The sequence below is a fragment of the Pristiophorus japonicus genome, chromosome 1 (genome assembly GCF_044704955.1).
Source record: "Pristiophorus japonicus isolate sPriJap1 chromosome 1, sPriJap1.hap1, whole genome shotgun sequence".
Classification (NCBI taxonomy): Eukaryota; Metazoa; Chordata; class Chondrichthyes; family Pristiophoridae; genus Pristiophorus; species Pristiophorus japonicus.
This window is the reverse complement of record NC_091977.1, coordinates 476,749,817-476,767,366: the sequence shown is the minus strand read 5'-3', so window position 1 is coordinate 476,767,366 and position 17,550 is coordinate 476,749,817. Positions and strand designations below refer to the sequence as shown.

General features: G+C 49.6%; 14 non-coding genes across 14 annotated transcripts; all 14 read right to left on the bottom strand.

The window, feature by feature from the left end:
* Positions 1-684: 684 nt before the first annotated feature.
* On the bottom strand, positions 685-757 carry trnar-acg (transfer RNA arginine (anticodon ACG)). Its single transcript has one exon. It is a non-coding gene; the product is annotated as a tRNA-Arg (tRNA).
* A 1,163-nt stretch (positions 758-1,920) lies between these two features.
* Positions 1,921-1,993, bottom strand: trnar-acg (transfer RNA arginine (anticodon ACG)). Its single transcript has one exon. It is a non-coding gene; the product is annotated as a tRNA-Arg (tRNA).
* A 1,163-nt stretch (positions 1,994-3,156) lies between these two features.
* On the bottom strand, positions 3,157-3,229 carry trnar-acg (transfer RNA arginine (anticodon ACG)). The gene has a single exon. It is a non-coding gene; the product is annotated as a tRNA-Arg (tRNA).
* Positions 3,230-4,392: 1,163 nt separating this feature from the next.
* trnar-acg (transfer RNA arginine (anticodon ACG)) lies at positions 4,393-4,465 on the bottom strand. The gene has a single exon. It is a non-coding gene; the product is annotated as a tRNA-Arg (tRNA).
* A 1,163-nt stretch (positions 4,466-5,628) lies between these two features.
* trnar-acg (transfer RNA arginine (anticodon ACG)) lies at positions 5,629-5,701 on the bottom strand. The gene has a single exon. It is a non-coding gene; the product is annotated as a tRNA-Arg (tRNA).
* A 1,163-nt stretch (positions 5,702-6,864) lies between these two features.
* Positions 6,865-6,937, bottom strand: trnar-acg (transfer RNA arginine (anticodon ACG)). Its single transcript has one exon. It is a non-coding gene; the product is annotated as a tRNA-Arg (tRNA).
* Positions 6,938-8,100: 1,163 nt separating this feature from the next.
* On the bottom strand, positions 8,101-8,173 carry trnar-acg (transfer RNA arginine (anticodon ACG)). The gene has a single exon. It is a non-coding gene; the product is annotated as a tRNA-Arg (tRNA).
* Positions 8,174-9,336: 1,163 nt separating this feature from the next.
* On the bottom strand, positions 9,337-9,409 carry trnar-acg (transfer RNA arginine (anticodon ACG)). Its single transcript has one exon. It is a non-coding gene; the product is annotated as a tRNA-Arg (tRNA).
* Positions 9,410-10,572: 1,163 nt separating this feature from the next.
* Positions 10,573-10,645, bottom strand: trnar-acg (transfer RNA arginine (anticodon ACG)). Its single transcript has one exon. It is a non-coding gene; the product is annotated as a tRNA-Arg (tRNA).
* Positions 10,646-11,808: 1,163 nt separating this feature from the next.
* Positions 11,809-11,881, bottom strand: trnar-acg (transfer RNA arginine (anticodon ACG)). The gene has a single exon. It is a non-coding gene; the product is annotated as a tRNA-Arg (tRNA).
* A 1,163-nt stretch (positions 11,882-13,044) lies between these two features.
* trnar-acg (transfer RNA arginine (anticodon ACG)) lies at positions 13,045-13,117 on the bottom strand. The gene has a single exon. It is a non-coding gene; the product is annotated as a tRNA-Arg (tRNA).
* Positions 13,118-14,280: 1,163 nt separating this feature from the next.
* Positions 14,281-14,353, bottom strand: trnar-acg (transfer RNA arginine (anticodon ACG)). Its single transcript has one exon. It is a non-coding gene; the product is annotated as a tRNA-Arg (tRNA).
* Positions 14,354-15,516: 1,163 nt separating this feature from the next.
* trnar-acg (transfer RNA arginine (anticodon ACG)) lies at positions 15,517-15,589 on the bottom strand. The gene has a single exon. It is a non-coding gene; the product is annotated as a tRNA-Arg (tRNA).
* Positions 15,590-16,752: 1,163 nt separating this feature from the next.
* Positions 16,753-16,825, bottom strand: trnar-acg (transfer RNA arginine (anticodon ACG)). The gene has a single exon. It is a non-coding gene; the product is annotated as a tRNA-Arg (tRNA).
* Positions 16,826-17,550: the final 725 nt, after the last annotated feature.

Sequence of the window (17,550 nt, the reverse complement as noted above, 5' to 3'; positions counted from 1 at the left end):
GCGGCTGCAACGTTACGCTCAACTCACTTCCCTTCCGCAGGCTCGAGCTCTTCTTGGCGTCTTTCACCATATCCGTGGCTTCCAGTCCTGCCCTTGCTCGCTTGCTATTGCTCAGTAACGTCGATTGGAGCAAAGCATGAAAAGTGTTCAGGGAGCAGGCCAACCTGAAGCAGGAGATTTCTGCTGGTCGTGGAAGCGAGCAGGCAAGTGATAAGGGGCGAGTCAGATGCAAACTGGGAGCTAATACCAGATGTGAATGGGGAATTTGCTCAAATGGGAGAGTGCTTACTTTGCACGTGTGAGGCAGTGGGATCAATGCCTGCATTCTCCACTGTTCTTTTGGCTCAGTTAATAGTTCAGACACAAGAGTTGTGTCAGGTGTGGGTGAGCCCATCTGCTTCTGAAGGTCACCGCAGGCTGAGGGACATCAAATCCTTTGGTGTGCTGTCGCAGCAAAACTTCTCGATTTTTGCATGCATGCAGCTGAAATGGAAAGAAGGAAAAACATCTTTACAAGTATCAATGCCTTTTCTAAGGATTGAACTCAGGACCTTCAGATTATGAGACTGACGTGCTGCCTACTGCACTAAGAAGGTACTTCCCAGTTTAAGAGCTGGACAGTTTGACCAAATATGTTCGCTTACGTGGCATCCAAAGCCATAATGCAAAGATTGCAAAAATACTCGAGCCAGGTAGGAGTCGAACCTACAATCTTCTGATCCGTAGTCAGACGCGTTATCCATTGCGCCACTGGCCCAGTCTGTGAAAAATAGCTGCGACATCAGCAGGTGCACAGGACGGGCAGATTCCAAGGCATGAGGCAGACAATCACCAAAGAGAGGCACCTCTGTCGCATCCCTTCGATTCACAGGTGGGAGAGCGGAGCAGTGCAGTAGAAAACAAAGCAAAGCAAAGTCGTGCTTAGGTAGTTGGTTGCACTCCGGCTTGAAGCAGTGAGCATTCTTTTGAAGTATGTATGTGTGTGGTAAGTGGCAATTCGTTGAAGGCAGAGCTCTTAATATGACGAGCAGTTTACAGCTGAACATGTTGCAGCTGAGGCACAGGACAGTGCCTTCGCCGTTTTGCTTGAACACTTGCATCTGTGTGTCAGCAGGGAGTGCCTTTGAGCAGCAATGCATGAAAAGAGGCAGCACTTTCTTTCAGGCAAAGCCTCAGGCAATAGAATCATCTGTCCATCAGTCAGACAGGCCTCTCGCTTGCTCCCTCACGCTCGTGGCGGCTGCGACGTTACGCTCAACTCGCTTCCCTTCCGCAGGCTCGAGCTCTTCTTGGCGTCTTTCACCATATCCGTGGCTTCCAGTCCTGCCCTTGCTCGCTTGCTATTGCTCAGTAACGTCGATTGGAGCAAAGCATGAAAAGTGTTCAGGGAGCAGGCCAACCTGAAGCAGGAGATTTCTGCTGGTCGTGGAAGCGAGCAGGCAAGTGATAAGGGGCGAGTCAGATGCAAACTGGGAGCTAATACCAGATGTGAATGGGGAATTTGCTCAAATGGGAGAGTGCTTACTTTGCACGTGTGAGGCAGTGGGATCAATGCCTGCATTCTCCACTGTTCTTTTGGCTCAGTTAATAGTTCAGACACAAGAGTTGTGTCAGGTGTGGGTGAGCCCATCTGCTTCTGAAGGTCACCGCAGGCTGAGGGACATCAAATCCTTTGGTGTGCTGTCGCAGCAAAACTTCTCGATTTTTGCATGCATGCAGCTGAAATGGAAAGAAGGAAAAACATCTTTACAAGTATCAATGCCTTTTCTAAGGATTGAACTCAGGACCTTCAGATTATGAGACTGACGTGCTGCCTACTGCACTAAGAAGGTACTTCCCAGTTTAAGAGCTGGACAGTTTGACCAAATATGTTCGCTTACGTGGCATCCAAAGCCATAATGCAAAGATTGCAAAAATACTCGAGCCAGGTAGGAGTCGAACCTACAATCTTCTGATCCGTAGTCAGACGCGTTATCCATTGCGCCACTGGCCCAGTCTGTGAAAAATAGCTGCGACATCAGCAGGTGCACAGGACGGGCAGATTCCAAGGCATGAGGCAGACAATCACCAAAGAGAGGCACCTCTGTCGCATCCCTTCGATTCACAGGTGGGAGAGCGGAGCAGTGCAGTCGAAAACAAAGCAAAGCAAAGTCGTGCTTAGGTAGTTGGTTGCACTCCGGCTTGAAGCAGTGAGCATTCTTTTGAAGTATGTATGTGTGTGGTAAGTGGCAATTCGTTGAAGGCAGAGCTCTTAATATGACGAGCAGTTTACAGCTGAACATGTTGCAGCTGAGGCACAGGACAGTGCCTTCGCCGTTTTGCTTGAACACTTGCATCTGTGTGTCAGCAGGGAGTGCCTTTGAGCAGCAATGCATGAAAAGAGGCAGCACTTTCTTTCAGGCAAAGCCTCAGGCAATAGAATCATCTGTCCATCAGTCAGACAGGCCTCTCGCTTGCTCCCTCACGCTCGTGGCGGCTGCGACGTTACGCTCAACTCGCTTCCCTTCCGCAGGCTCGAGCTCTTCTTGGCGTCTTTCACCATATCCGTGGCTTCCAGTCCTGCCCTTGCTCGCCTGCTATTGCTCAGTAACGTCGATTGGAGCAAAGCATGAAAAGTGTTCAGGGAGCAGGCCAACCTGAAGCAGGAGATTTCTGCTGGTCGTGGAAGCGAGCAGGCAAGTGATAAGGGGCGAGTCAGATGCAATCTGGGAGCTAATACCAGATGTGAATGGGGAATTTGCTCAAATGGGAGAGTGCTTACTTTGCACGTGTGAGGCAGTGGGATCAATGCCTGCATTCTCCACTGTTCTTTTGGCTCAGTTAATAGTTCAGACACAAGAGTTGTGTCAGGTGTGGGTGAGCCCATCTGCTTCTGAAGGTCACCGCAGGCTGAGGGACATCAAATCCTTTGGTGTGCTGTCGCAGCAAAACTTCTCGATTTTTGCATGCATGCAGCTGAAATGGAAAGAAGGAAAAACATCTTTACAAGTATCAATGCCTTTTCTAAGGATTGAACTCAGGACCTTCAGATTATGAGACTGACGTGCTGCCTACTGCACTAAGAAGGTACTTCCCAGTTTAAGAGCTGGACAGTTTGACCAAATATGTTCGCTTACGTGGCATCCAAAGCCATAATGCAAAGATTGCAAAAATACTCGAGCCAGGTAGGAGTCAAACCTACAATCTTCTGATCCGTAGTCAGATGCGTTATCCATTGCGCCACTGGCCCAGTCTGTGAAAAATAGCTGCGACATCAGCAGGTGCACAGGACGGGCAGATTCCAAGGCATGAGGCAGACAATCACCAAAGAGAGGCACCTCTGTCGCATCCCTTCGATTCACAGGTGGGAGAGCGGAGCAGTGCAGTAGAAAACAAAGCAAAGCAAAGTCGTGCTTAGGTAGTTGGTTGCACTCCGGCTTGAAGCAGTGAGCATTCTTTTGAAGTATGTATGTGTGTGGTAAGTGGCAATTCGTTGAAGGCAGAGCTCTTAATATGACGAGCAGTTTACAGCTGAACATGTTGCAGCTGAGGCACAGGACAGTGCCTTCGCCGTTTTGCTTGAACACTTGCATCTGTGTGTCAGCAGGGAGTGCCTTTGAGCAGCAATGCATGAAAAGAGGCAGCACTTTCTTTCAGGCAAAGCCTCAGGCAATAGAATCATCTGTCCATCAGTCAGACAGGCCTCTCGCTTGCTCCCTCACGCTCGTGGCGGCTGCGACGTTACGCTCAACTCGCTTCCCTTCCGCAGGCTCGAGCTCTTCTTGGCGTCTTTCACCATATCCGTGGCTTCCAGTCCTGCCCTTGCTCGCTTGCTATTGCTCAGTAACGTCGATTGGAGCAAAGCATGAAAAGTGTTCAGGGAGCAGGCCAACCTGAAGCAGGAGATTTCTGCTGGTCGTGGAAGCGAGCAGGCAAGTGATAAGGGGCGAGTCAGATGCAATCTGGGAGCTAATACCAGATGTGAATGGGGAATTTGCTCAAATGGGAGAGCGCTTACTTTGCATGTGTGAGGCAGTGGGATCAATGCCTGCATTCTCCACTGTTCTTTTGGCTCAGTTAATAGTTCAGACACAAGAGTTGTGTCAGGTGTGGGTGAGCCCATCTGCTTCTGAAGGTCACCGCAGGCTGAGGGACATCAAATCCTTTGGTGTGCTGTCGCAGCAAAACTTCTCGATTTTTGCATGCATGCAGCTGAAATGGAAAGAAGGAAAAACATCTTTACAAGTATCAATGCCTTTTCTAAGGATTGAACTCAGGACCTTCAGATTATGAGACTGACGTGCTGCCTACTGCACTAAGAAGGTACTTCCCAGTTTAAGAGCTGGACAGTTTGACCAAATATGTTCGCTTACGTGGCATCCAAAGCCATAATGCAAAGATTGCAAAAATACTCGAGCCAGGTAGGAGTCGAACCTACAATCTTCTGATCCGTAGTCAGATGCGTTATCCATTGCGCCACTGGCCCAGTCTGTGAAAAATAGCTGCGACATCAGCAGGTGCACAGGACGGGCAGATTCCAAGGCATGAGGCAGACAATCACCAAAGAGAGGCACCTCTGTCGCATCCCTTCGATTCACAGGTGGGAGAGCGGAGCAGTGCAGTCGAAAACAAAGCAAAGCAAAGTCGTGCTTAGGTAGTTGGTTGCACTCCGGCTTGAAGCAGTGAGCATTCTTTTGAAGTATGTATGTGTGTGGTAAGTGGCAATTCGTTGAAGGCAGAGCTCTTAATATGACGAGCAGTTTACAGCTGAACATGTTGCAGCTGAGGCACAGGACAGTGCCTTCGCCGTTTTGCTTGAACACTTGCATCTGTGTGTCAGCAGGGAGTGCCTTTGAGCAGCAATGCATGAAAAGAGGCAGCACTTTCTTTCAAGCAAAGCCTCAGGCAATAGAATCATCTGTCCATCAGTCAGACAGGCCTCTCGCTTGCTCCCTCATGCTCGTGGCGGCTGCAACGTTACGCTCAACTCACTTCCCTTCCGCAGGCTCGAGCTCTTCTTGGCGTCTTTCACCATATCCGTGGCTTCCAGTCCTGCCCTTGCTCGCTTGCTATTGCTCAGTAACGTCGATTGGAGCAAAGCATGAAAAGTGTTCAGGGAGCAGGCCAACCTGAAGCAGGAGATTTCTGCTGGTCGTGGAAGCGAGCAGGCAAGTGATAAGGGGCGAGTCAGATGCAAACTGGGAGCTAATACCAGATGTGAATGGGGAATTTGCTCAAATGGGAGAGTGCTTACTTTGCACGTGTGAGGCAGTGGGATCAATGCCTGCATTCTCCACTGTTCTTTTGGCTCAGTTAATAGTTCAGACACAAGAGTTGTGTCAGGTGTGGGTGAGCCCATCTGCTTCTGAAGGTCACCGCAGGCTGAGGGACATCAAATCCTTTGGTGTGCTGTCGCAGCAAAACTTCTCGATTTTTGCATGCATGCAGCTGAAATGGAAAGAAGGAAAAACATCTTTACAAGTATCAATGCCTTTTCTAAGGATTGAACTCAGGACCTTCAGATTATGAGACTGACGTGCTGCCTACTGCACTAAGAAGGTACTTCCCAGTTTAAGAGCTGGACAGTTTGACCAAATATGTTCGCTTACGTGGCATCCAAAGCCATAATGCAAAGATTGCAAAAATACTCGAGCCAGGTAGGAGTCGAACCTACAATCTTCTGATCCGTAGTCAGACGCGTTATCCATTGCGCCACTGGCCCAGTCTGTGAAAAATAGCTGCGACATCAGCAGGTGCACAGGACGGGCAGATTACAAGGCATGAGGCAGACAATCACCAAAGAGAGGCACCTCTGTCGCATCCCTTCGATTCACAGGTGGGAGAGCGGAGCAGTGCAGTAGAAAACAAAGCAAAGCAAAGTCGTGCTTAGGTAGTTGGTTGCACTCCGGCTTGAAGCAGTGAGCATTCTTTTGAAGTATGTATGTGTGTGGTAAGTGGCAATTCGTTGAAGGCAGAGCTCTTAATATGACGAGCAGTTTACAGCTGAACATGTTGCAGCTGAGGCACAGGACAGTGCCTTCGCCGTTTTGCTTGAACACTTGCATCTGTGTGTCAGCAGGGAGTGCCTTTGAGCAGCAATGCATGAAAAGAGGCAGCACTTTCTTTCAGGCAAAGCCTCAGGCAATAGAATCATCTGTCCATCAGTCAGACAGGCCTCTCGCTTGCTCCCTCACGCTCGTGGCGGCTGCGACGTTACGCTCAACTCGCTTCCCTTCCGCAGGCTCGAGCTCTTCTTGGCGTCTTTCACCATATCCGTGGCTTCCAGTCCTGCCCTTGCTCGCTTGCTATTGCTCAGTAACGTCGATTGGAGCAAAGCATGAAAAGTGTTCAGGGAGCAGGCCAACCTGAAGCAGGAGATTTCTGCTGGTCGTGGAAGCGAGCAGGCAAGTGATAAGGGGCGAGTCAGATGCAAACTGGGAGCTAATACCAGATGTGAATGGGGAATTTGCTCAAATGGGAGAGTGCTTACTTTGCACGTGTGAGGCAGTGGGATCAATGCCTGCATTCTCCACTGTTCTTTTGGCTCAGTTAATAGTTCAGACACAAGAGTTGTGTCAGGTGTGGGTGAGCCCATCTGCTTCTGAAGGTCACCGCAGGCTGAGGGACATCAAATCCTTTGGTGTGCTGTCGCAGCAAAACTTCTCGATTTTTGCATGCATGCAGCTGAAATGGAAAGAAGGAAAAACATCTTTACAAGTATCAATGCCTTTTCTAAGGATTGAACTCAGGACCTTCAGATTATGAGACTGACGTGCTGCCTACTGCACTAAGAAGGTACTTCCCAGTTTAAGAGCTGGACAGTTTGACCAAATATGTTCGCTTACGTGGCATCCAAAGCCATAATGCAAAGATTGCAAAAATACTCGAGCCAGGTAGGAGTCAAACCTACAATCTTCTGATCCGTAGTCAGATGCGTTATCCATTGCGCCACTGGCCCAGTCTGTGAAAAATAGCTGCGACATCAGCAGGTGCACAGGACGGGCAGATTCCAAGGCATGAGGCAGACAATCACCAAAGAGAGGCACCTCTGTCGCATCCCTTCGATTCACAGGTGGGAGAGCGGAGCAGTGCAGTCGAAAACAAAGCAAAGCAAAGTCGTGCTTAGGTAGTTGGTTGCACTCCGGCTTGAAGCAGTGAGCATTCTTTTGAAGTATGTATGTGTGTGGTAAGTGGCAATTCGTTGAAGGCAGAGCTCTTAATATGACGAGCAGTTTACAGCTGAACATGTTGCAGCTGAGGCACAGGACAGTGCCTTCGCCGTTTTGCTTGAACACTTGCATCTGTGTGTCAGCAGGGAGTGCCTTTGAGCAGCAATGCATGAAAAGAGGCAGCACTTTCTTTCAGGCAAAGCCTCAGGCAATAGAATCATCTGTCCATCAGTCAGACAGGCCTCTCGCTTGCTCCCTCACGCTCGTGGCGGCTGCGACGTTACGCTCAACTCGCTTCCCTTCCGCAGGCTCGAGCTCTTCTTGGCGTCTTTCACCATATCCGTGGCTTCCAGTCCTGCCCTTGCTCGCTTGCTATTGCTCAGTAACGTCGATTGGAGCAAAGCATGAAAAGTGTTCAGGGAGCAGGCCAACCTGAAGCAGGAGATTTCTGCTGGTCGTGGAAGCGAGCAGGCAAGTGATAAGGGGCGAGTCAGATGCAATCTGGGAGCTAATACCAGATGTGAATGGGGAATTTGCTCAAATGGGAGAGCGCTTACTTTGCATGTGTGAGGCAGTGGGATCAATGCCTGCATTCTCCACTGTTCTTTTGGCTCAGTTAATAGTTCAGACACAAGAGTTGTGTCAGGTGTGGGTGAGCCCATCTGCTTCTGAAGGTCACCGCAGGCTGAGGGACATCAAATCCTTTGGTGTGCTGTCGCAGCAAAACTTCTCGATTTTTGCATGCATGCAGCTGAAATGGAAAGAAGGAAAAACATCTTTACAAGTATCAATGCCTTTTCTAAGGATTGAACTCAGGACCTTCAGATTATGAGACTGACGTGCTGCCTACTGCACTAAGAAGGTACTTCCCAGTTTAAGAGCTGGACAGTTTGACCAAATATGTTCGCTTACGTGGCATCCAAAGCCATAATGCAAAGATTGCAAAAATACTCGAGCCAGGTAGGAGTCGAACCTACAATCTTCTGATCCGTAGTCAGATGCGTTATCCATTGCGCCACTGGCCCAGTCTGTGAAAAATAGCTGCGACATCAGCAGGTGCACAGGACGGGCAGATTCCAAGGCATGAGGCAGACAATCACCAAAGAGAGGCACCTCTGTCGCATCCCTTCGATTCACAGGTGGGAGAGCGGAGCAGTGCAGTCGAAAACAAAGCAAAGCAAAGTCGTGCTTAGGTAGTTGGTTGCACTCCGGCTTGAAGCAGTGAGCATTCTTTTGAAGTATGTATGTGTGTGGTAAGTGGCAATTCGTTGAAGGCAGAGCTCTTAATATGACGAGCAGTTTACAGCTGAACATGTTGCAGCTGAGGCACAGGACAGTGCCTTCGCCGTTTTGCTTGAACACTTGCATCTGTGTGTCAGCAGGGAGTGCCTTTGAGCAGCAATGCATGAAAAGAGGCAGCACTTTCTTTCAAGCAAAGCCTCAGGCAATAGAATCATCTGTCCATCAGTCAGACAGGCCTCTCGCTTGCTCCCTCATGCTCGTGGCGGCTGCAACGTTACGCTCAACTCACTTCCCTTCCGCAGGCTCGAGCTCTTCTTGGCGTCTTTCACCATATCCGTGGCTTCCAGTCCTGCCCTTGCTCGCTTGCTATTGCTCAGTAACGTCGATTGGAGCAAAGCATGAAAAGTGTTCAGGGAGCAGGCCAACCTGAAGCAGGAGATTTCTGCTGGTCGTGGAAGCGAGCAGGCAAGTGATAAGGGGCGAGTCAGATGCAAACTGGGAGCTAATACCAGATGTGAATGGGGAATTTGCTCAAATGGGAGAGTGCTTACTTTGCACGTGTGAGGCAGTGGGATCAATGCCTGCATTCTCCACTGTTCTTTTGGCTCAGTTAATAGTTCAGACACAAGAGTTGTGTCAGGTGTGGGTGAGCCCATCTGCTTCTGAAGGTCACCGCAGGCTGAGGGACATCAAATCCTTTGGTGTGCTGTCGCAGCAAAACTTCTCGATTTTTGCATGCATGCAGCTGAAATGGAAAGAAGGAAAAACATCTTTACAAGTATCAATGCCTTTTCTAAGGATTGAACTCAGGACCTTCAGATTATGAGACTGACGTGCTGCCTACTGCACTAAGAAGGTACTTCCCAGTTTAAGAGCTGGACAGTTTGACCAAATATGTTCGCTTACGTGGCATCCAAAGCCATAATGCAAAGATTGCAAAAATACTCGAGCCAGGTAGGAGTCGAACCTACAATCTTCTGATCCGTAGTCAGACGCGTTATCCATTGCGCCACTGGCCCAGTCTGTGAAAAATAGCTGCGACATCAGCAGGTGCACAGGACGGGCAGATTACAAGGCATGAGGCAGACAATCACCAAAGAGAGGCACCTCTGTCGCATCCCTTCGATTCACAGGTGGGAGAGCGGAGCAGTGCAGTAGAAAACAAAGCAAAGCAAAGTCGTGCTTAGGTAGTTGGTTGCACTCCGGCTTGAAGCAGTGAGCATTCTTTTGAAGTATGTATGTGTGTGGTAAGTGGCAATTCGTTGAAGGCAGAGCTCTTAATATGACGAGCAGTTTACAGCTGAACATGTTGCAGCTGAGGCACAGGACAGTGCCTTCGCCGTTTTGCTTGAACACTTGCATCTGTGTGTCAGCAGGGAGTGCCTTTGAGCAGCAATGCATGAAAAGAGGCAGCACTTTCTTTCAGGCAAAGCCTCAGGCAATAGAATCATCTGTCCATCAGTCAGACAGGCCTCTCGCTTGCTCCCTCACGCTCGTGGCGGCTGCGACGTTACGCTCAACTCGCTTCCCTTCCGCAGGCTCGAGCTCTTCTTGGCGTCTTTCACCATATCCGTGGCTTCCAGTCCTGCCCTTGCTCGCTTGCTATTGCTCAGTAACGTCGATTGGAGCAAAGCATGAAAAGTGTTCAGGGAGCAGGCCAACCTGAAGCAGGAGATTTCTGCTGGTCGTGGAAGCGAGCAGGCAAGTGATAAGGGGCGAGTCAGATGCAAACTGGGAGCTAATACCAGATGTGAATGGGGAATTTGCTCAAATGGGAGAGTGCTTACTTTGCACGTGTGAGGCAGTGGGATCAATGCCTGCATTCTCCACTGTTCTTTTGGCTCAGTTAATAGTTCAGACACAAGAGTTGTGTCAGGTGTGGGTGAGCCCATCTGCTTCTGAAGGTCACCGCAGGCTGAGGGACATCAAATCCTTTGGTGTGCTGTCGCAGCAAAACTTCTCGATTTTTGCATGCATGCAGCTGAAATGGAAAGAAGGAAAAACATCTTTACAAGTATCAATGCCTTTTCTAAGGATTGAACTCAGGACCTTCAGATTATGAGACTGACGTGCTGCCTACTGCACTAAGAAGGTACTTCCCAGTTTAAGAGCTGGACAGTTTGACCAAATATGTTCGCTTACGTGGCATCCAAAGCCATAATGCAAAGATTGCAAAAATACTCGAGCCAGGTAGGAGTCAAACCTACAATCTTCTGATCCGTAGTCAGATGCGTTATCCATTGCGCCACTGGCCCAGTCTGTGAAAAATAGCTGCGACATCAGCAGGTGCACAGGACGGGCAGATTCCAAGGCATGAGGCAGACAATCACCAAAGAGAGGCACCTCTGTCGCATCCCTTCGATTCACAGGTGGGAGAGCGGAGCAGTGCAGTCGAAAACAAAGCAAAGCAAAGTCGTGCTTAGGTAGTTGGTTGCACTCCGGCTTGAAGCAGTGAGCATTCTTTTGAAGTATGTATGTGTGTGGTAAGTGGCAATTCGTTGAAGGCAGAGCTCTTAATATGACGAGCAGTTTACAGCTGAACATGTTGCAGCTGAGGCACAGGACAGTGCCTTCGCCGTTTTGCTTGAACACTTGCATCTGTGTGTCAGCAGGGAGTGCCTTTGAGCAGCAATGCATGAAAAGAGGCAGCACTTTCTTTCAGGCAAAGCCTCAGGCAATAGAATCATCTGTCCATCAGTCAGACAGGCCTCTCGCTTGCTCCCTCACGCTCGTGGCGGCTGCGACGTTACGCTCAACTCGCTTCCCTTCCGCAGGCTCGAGCTCTTCTTGGCGTCTTTCACCATATCCGTGGCTTCCAGTCCTGCCCTTGCTCGCTTGCTATTGCTCAGTAACGTCGATTGGAGCAAAGCATGAAAAGTGTTCAGGGAGCAGGCCAACCTGAAGCAGGAGATTTCTGCTGGTCGTGGAAGCGAGCAGGCAAGTGATAAGGGGCGAGTCAGATGCAAACTGGGAGCTAATACCAGATGTGAATGGGGAATTTGCTCAAATGGGAGAGCGCTTACTTTGCATGTGTGAGGCAGTGGGATCAATGCCTGCATTCTCCACTGTTCTTTTGGCTCAGTTAATAGTTCAGACACAAGAGTTGTGTCAGGTGTGGGTGAGCCCATCTGCTTCTGAAGGTCACCGCAGGCTGAGGGACATCAAATCCTTTGGTGTGCTGTCGCAGCAAAACTTCTCGATTTTTGCATGCATGCAGCTGAAATGGAAAGAAGGAAAAACATCTTTACAAGTATCAATGCCTTTTCTAAGGATTGAACTCAGGACCTTCAGATTATGAGACTGACGTGCTGCCTACTGCACTAAGAAGGTACTTCCCAGTTTAAGAGCTGGACAGTTTGACCAAATATGTTCGCTTACGTGGCATCCAAAGCCATAATGCAAAGATTGCAAAAATACTCGAGCCAGGTAGGAGTCGAACCTACAATCTTCTGATCCGTAGTCAGACGCGTTATCCATTGCGCCACTGGCCCAGCCTGTGAAAAATAGCTGCGACATCAGCAGGTGCACAGGACGGGCAGATTACAAGGCATGAGGCAGACAATCACCAAAGAGAGGCACCTCTGTCGCATCCCTTCGATTCACAGGTGGGAGAGCGGAGCAGTGCAGTAGAAAACAAAGCAAAGCAAAGTCGTGCTTAGGTAGTTGGTTGCACTCCGGCTTGAAGCAGTGAGCATTCTTTTGAAGTATGTATGTGTGTGGTAAGTGGCAATTCGCTGAAGGCAGAGCTCTTAATATGACGAGCAGTTTACAGCTGAACATGTTGCAGCTGAGGCACAGGACAGTGCCTTCGCCGTTTTGCTTGAACACTTGCATCTGTGTGTCAGCAGGGAGTGCCTTTGAGCAGCAATGCATGAAAAGAGGCAGCACTTTCTTTCAGGCAAAGCCTCAGGCAATAGAATCATCTGTCCATCAGTCAGACAGGCCTCTCGCTTGCTCCCTCACGCTCGTGGCGGCTGCGACGTTACGCTCAACTCGCTTCCCTTCCGCAGGCTCGAGCTCTTCTTGGCGTCTTTCACCATATCCGTGGCTTCCAGTCCTGCCCTTGCTCGCTTGCTATTGCTCAGTAACGTCGATTGGAGCAAAGCATGAAAAGTGTTCAGGGAGCAGGCCAACCTGAAGCAGGAGATTTCTGCTGGTCGTGGAAGCGAGCAGGCAAGTGATAAGGGGCGAGTCAGATGCAATCTGGGAGCTAATACCAGATGTGAATGGGGAATTTGCTCAAATGGGAGAGCGCTTACTTTGCATGTGTGAGGCAGTGGGATCAATGCCTGCATTCTCCACTGTTCTTTTGGCTCAGTTAATAGTTCAGACACAAGAGTTGTGTCAGGTGTGGGTGAGCCCATCTGCTTCTGAAGGTCACCGCAGGCTGAGGGACATCAAATCCTTTGGTGTGCTGTCGCAGCAAAACTTCTCGATTTTTGCATGCATGCAGCTGAAATGGAAAGAAGGAAAAACATCTTTACAAGTATCAATGCCTTTTCTAAGGATTGAACTCAGGACCTTCAGATTATGAGACTGACGTGCTGCCTACTGCACTAAGAAGGTACTTCCCAGTTTAAGAGCTGGACAGTTTGACCAAATATGTTCGCTTACGTGGCATCCAAAGCCATAATGCAAAGATTGCAAAAATACTCGAGCCAGGTAGGAGTCGAACCTACAATCTTCTGATCCGTAGTCAGATGCGTTATCCATTGCGCCACTGGCCCAGTCTGTGAAAACTAGCTGCGACATCAGCAGGTGCACAGGACGGGCAGATTCCAAGGCATGAGGCAGACAATCACCAAAGAGAGGCACCTCTGTCGCATCCCTTCGATTCACAGGTGGGAGAGCGGAGCAGTGCAGTCGAAAACAAAGCAAAGCAAAGTCGTGCTTAGGTAGTTGGTTGCACTCTGGCTTGAAGCAGTGAGCATTCTTTTGAAGTATGTATGTGTGTGGTAAGTGGCAATTCGTTGAAGGCAGAGCTCTTAATATGACGAGCAGTTTACAGCTGAACATGTTGCAGCTGAGGCACAGGACAGTGCCTTCGCCGTTTTGCTTGAACACTTGCATCTGTGTGTCAGCAGGGAGTGCCTTTGAGCAGCAATGCATGAAAAGAGGCAGCACTTTCTTTCAGGCAAAGCCTCAGGCAATAGAATCATCTGTCCATCAGTCAGACAGGCCTCTCGCTTGCTCCCTCACGCTCATGGCGGCTGCGACGTTACGCTCAACTCGCTTCCCTTCCGCAGGCTCAAGCTCTTCTTGGCGTCTTTCACCATATCCGTGGCTTCCAGTCCTGCCCTTGCTCGCTTGCTATTGCTCAGTAACGTCGATTGGAGCAAAGCATGAAAAGTGTTCAGGGAGCAGGCCAACCTGAAGCAGGAGATTTCTGCTGGTCGTGGAAGCGAGCAGGCAAGTGATAAGGGGCGAGTCAGATGCAAACTGGGAGCTAATACCAGATGTGAATGGGGAATTTGCTCAAATGGGAGAGCGCTTACTTTGCATGTGTGAGGCAGTGGGATCAATGCCTGCATTCTCCACTGTTCTTTTGGCTCAGTTAATAGTTCAGACACAAGAGTTGTGTCAGGTGTGGGTGAGCCCATCTGCTTCTGAAGGTCACCGCAGGCTGAGGGACATCAAATCCTTTGGTGTGCTGTCGCAGCAAAACTTCTCGATTTTTGCATGCATGCAGCTGAAATGGAAAGAAGGAAAAACATCTTTACAAGTATCAATGCCTTTTCTAAGGATTGAACTCAGGACCTTCAGATTATGAGACTGACGTGCTGCCTACTGCACTAAGAAGGTACTTCCCAGTTTAAGAGCTGGACAGTTTGACCAAATATGTTCGCTTACGTGGCATCCAAAGCCATAATGCAAAGATTGAAAAAATACTCGAGCCAGGTAGGAGTCGAACCTACAATCTTCTGATCCGTAGTCAGACGCGTTATCCATTGCGCCACTGGCCCAGTCTGTGAAAAATAGCTGCGACATCAGCAGGTGCACAGGACGGGCAGATTACAAGGCATGAGGCAGACAATCACCAAAGAGAGGCACCTCTGTCGCATCCCTTCGATTCACAGGTGGGAGAGCGGAGCAGTGCAGTAGAAAACAAAGCAAAGCAAAGTCGTGCTTAGGTAGTTGGTTGCACTCCGGCTTGAAGCAGTGAGCATTCTTTTGAAGTATGTATGTGTGTGGTAAGTGGCAATTCGCTGAAGGCAGAGCTCTTAATATGACGAGCAGTTTACAGCTGAACATGTTGCAGCTGAGGCACAGGACAGTGCCTTCGCCGTTTTGCTTGAACACTTGCATCTGTGTGTCAGCAGGGAGTGCCTTTGAGCAGCAATGCATGAAAAGAGGCAGCACTTTCTTTCAGGCAAAGCCTCAGGCAATAGAATCATCTGTCCATCAGTCAGACAGGCCTCTCGCTTGCTCCCTCACGCTCGTGGCGGCTGCGACGTTACGCTCAACTCGCTTCCCTTCCGCAGGCTCGAGCTCTTCTTGGCGTCTTTCACCATATCCGTGGCTTCCAGTCCTGCCCTTGCTCGCTTGCTATTGCTCAGTAACGTCGATTGGAGCAAAGCATGAAAAGTGTTCAGGGAGCAGGCCAACCTGAAGCAGGAGATTTCTGCTGGTCGTGGAAGCGAGCAGGCAAGTGATAAGGGGCGAGTCAGATGCAAACTGGGAGCTAATACCAGATGTGAATGGGGAATTTGCTCAAATGGGAGAGCGCTTACTTTGCATGTGTGAGGCAGTGGGATCAATGCCTGCATTCTCCACTGTTCTTTTGGCTCAGTTAATAGTTCAGACACAAGAGTTGTGTCAGGTGTGGGTGAGCCCATCTGCTTCTGAAGGTCACCGCAGGCTGAGGGACATCAAATCCTTTGGTGTGCTGTCGCAGCAAAACTTCTCGATTTTTGCATGCATGCAGCTGAAATGGAAAGAAGGAAAAACATCTTTACAAGTATCAATGCCTTTTCTAAGGATTGAACTCAGGACCTTCAGATTATGAGACTGACGTGCTGCCTACTGCACTAAGAAGGTACTTCCCAGTTTAAGAGCTGGACAGTTTGACCAAATATGTTCGCTTACGTGGCATCCAAAGCCATAATGCAAAGATTGCAAAAATACTCGAGCCAGGTAGGAGTCGAACCTACAATCTTCTGATCCGTAGTCAGACGCGTTATCCATTGCGCCACTGGCCCAGCCTGTGAAAAATAGCTGCGACATCAGCAGGTGCACAGGACGGGCAGATTACAAGGCATGAGGCAGACAATCACCAAAGAGAGGCACCTCTGTCGCATCCCTTCGATTCACAGGTGGGAGAGCGGAGCAGTGCAGTAGAAAACAAAGCAAAGCAAAGTCGTGCTTAGGTAGTTGGTTGCACTCCGGCTTGAAGCAGTGAGCATTCTTTTGAAGTATGTATGTGTGTGGTAAGTGGCAATTCGTTGAAGGCAGAGCTCTTAATATGACGAGCAGTTTACAGCTGAACATGTTGCAGCTGAGGCACAGGACAGTGCCTTCGCCGTTTTGCTTGAACACTTGCATCTGTGTGTCAGCAGGGAGTGCCTTTGAGCAGCAATGCATGAAAAGAGGCAGCACTTTCTTTCAGGCAAAGCCTCAGGCAATAGAATCATCTGTCCATCAGTCAGACAGGCCTCTCGCTTGCTCCCTCACGCTCGTGGCGGCTGCGACGTTACGCTCAACTCGCTTCCCTTCCGCAGGCTCGAGCTCTTCTTGGCGTCTTTCACCATATCCGTGGCTTCCAGTCCTGCCCTTGCTCGCCTGCTATTGCTCAGTAACGTCGATTGGAGCAAAGCATAAAAAGTGTTCAGGGAGCAGGCCAACCTGAAGCAGGAGATTTCTGCTGGTCGTGGAAGCGAGCAGGCAAGTGATAAGGGGCGAGTCAGATGCAATCTGGGAGCTAATACCAGATGTGAATGGGGAATTTGCTCAAATGGGAGAGCGCTTACTTTGCATGTGTGAGGCAGTGGGATCAATGCCTGCATTCTCCACTGTTCTTTTGGCTCAGTTAATAGTTCAGACACAAGAGTTGTGTCAGGTGTGGGTGAGCCCATCTGCTTCTGAAGGTCACCGCAGGCTGAGGGACATCAAATCCTTTGGTGTGCTGTCGCAGCAAAACTTCTCGATTTTTGCATGCATGCAGCTGAAATGGAAAGAAGGAAAAACATCTTTACAAGTATCAATGCCTTTTCTAAGGATTGAACTCAGGACCTTCAGATTATGAGACTGACGTGCTGCCTACTGCACTAAGAAGGTACTTCCCAGTTTAAGAGCTGGACAGTTTGACCAAATATGTTCGCTTACGTGGCATCCAAAGCCATAATGCAAAGATTGCAAAAATACTCGAGCCAGGTAGGAGTCAAACCTACAATCTTCTGATCCGTAGTCAGATGCGTTATCCATTGCGCCACTGGCCCAGTCTGTGAAAAATAGCTGCGACATCAGCAGGTGCACAGGACGGGCAGATTCCAAGGCATGAGGCAGACAATCACCAAAGAGAGGCACCTCTGTCGCATCCCTTCGATTCACAGGTGGGAGAGCGGAGCAGTGCAGTCGAAAACAAAGCAAAGCAAAGTCGTGCTTAGGTAGTTGGTTGCACTCCGGCTTGAAGCAGTGAGCATTCTTTTGAAGTATGTATGTGTGTGGTAAGTGGCAATTCGTTGAAGGCAGAGCTCTTAATATGACGAGCAGTTTACAGCTGAACATGTTGCAGCTGAGGCACAGGACAGTGCCTTCGCCGTTTTGCTTGAACACTTGCATCTGTGTGTCAGCAGGGAGTGCCTTTGAGCAGCAATGCATGAAAAGAGGCAGCACTTTCTTTCAGGCAAAGCCTCAGGCAATAGAATCATCTGTCCATCAGTCAGACAGGCCTCTCGCTTGCTCCCTCACGCTCGTGGCGGCTGCGACGTTACGCTCAACTCGCTTCCCTTCCGCAGGCTCGAGCTCTTCTTGGCGTCTTTCACCATATCCGTGGCTTCCAGTCCTGCCCTTGCTCGCTTGCTATTGCTCAGTAACGTCGATTGGAGCAAAGCATGAAAAGTGTTCAGGGAGCAGGCCAACCTGAAGCAGGAGATTTCTGCTGGTCGTGGAAGCGAGCAGGCAAGTGATAAGGGGCGAGTCAGATGCAAACTGGGAGCTAATA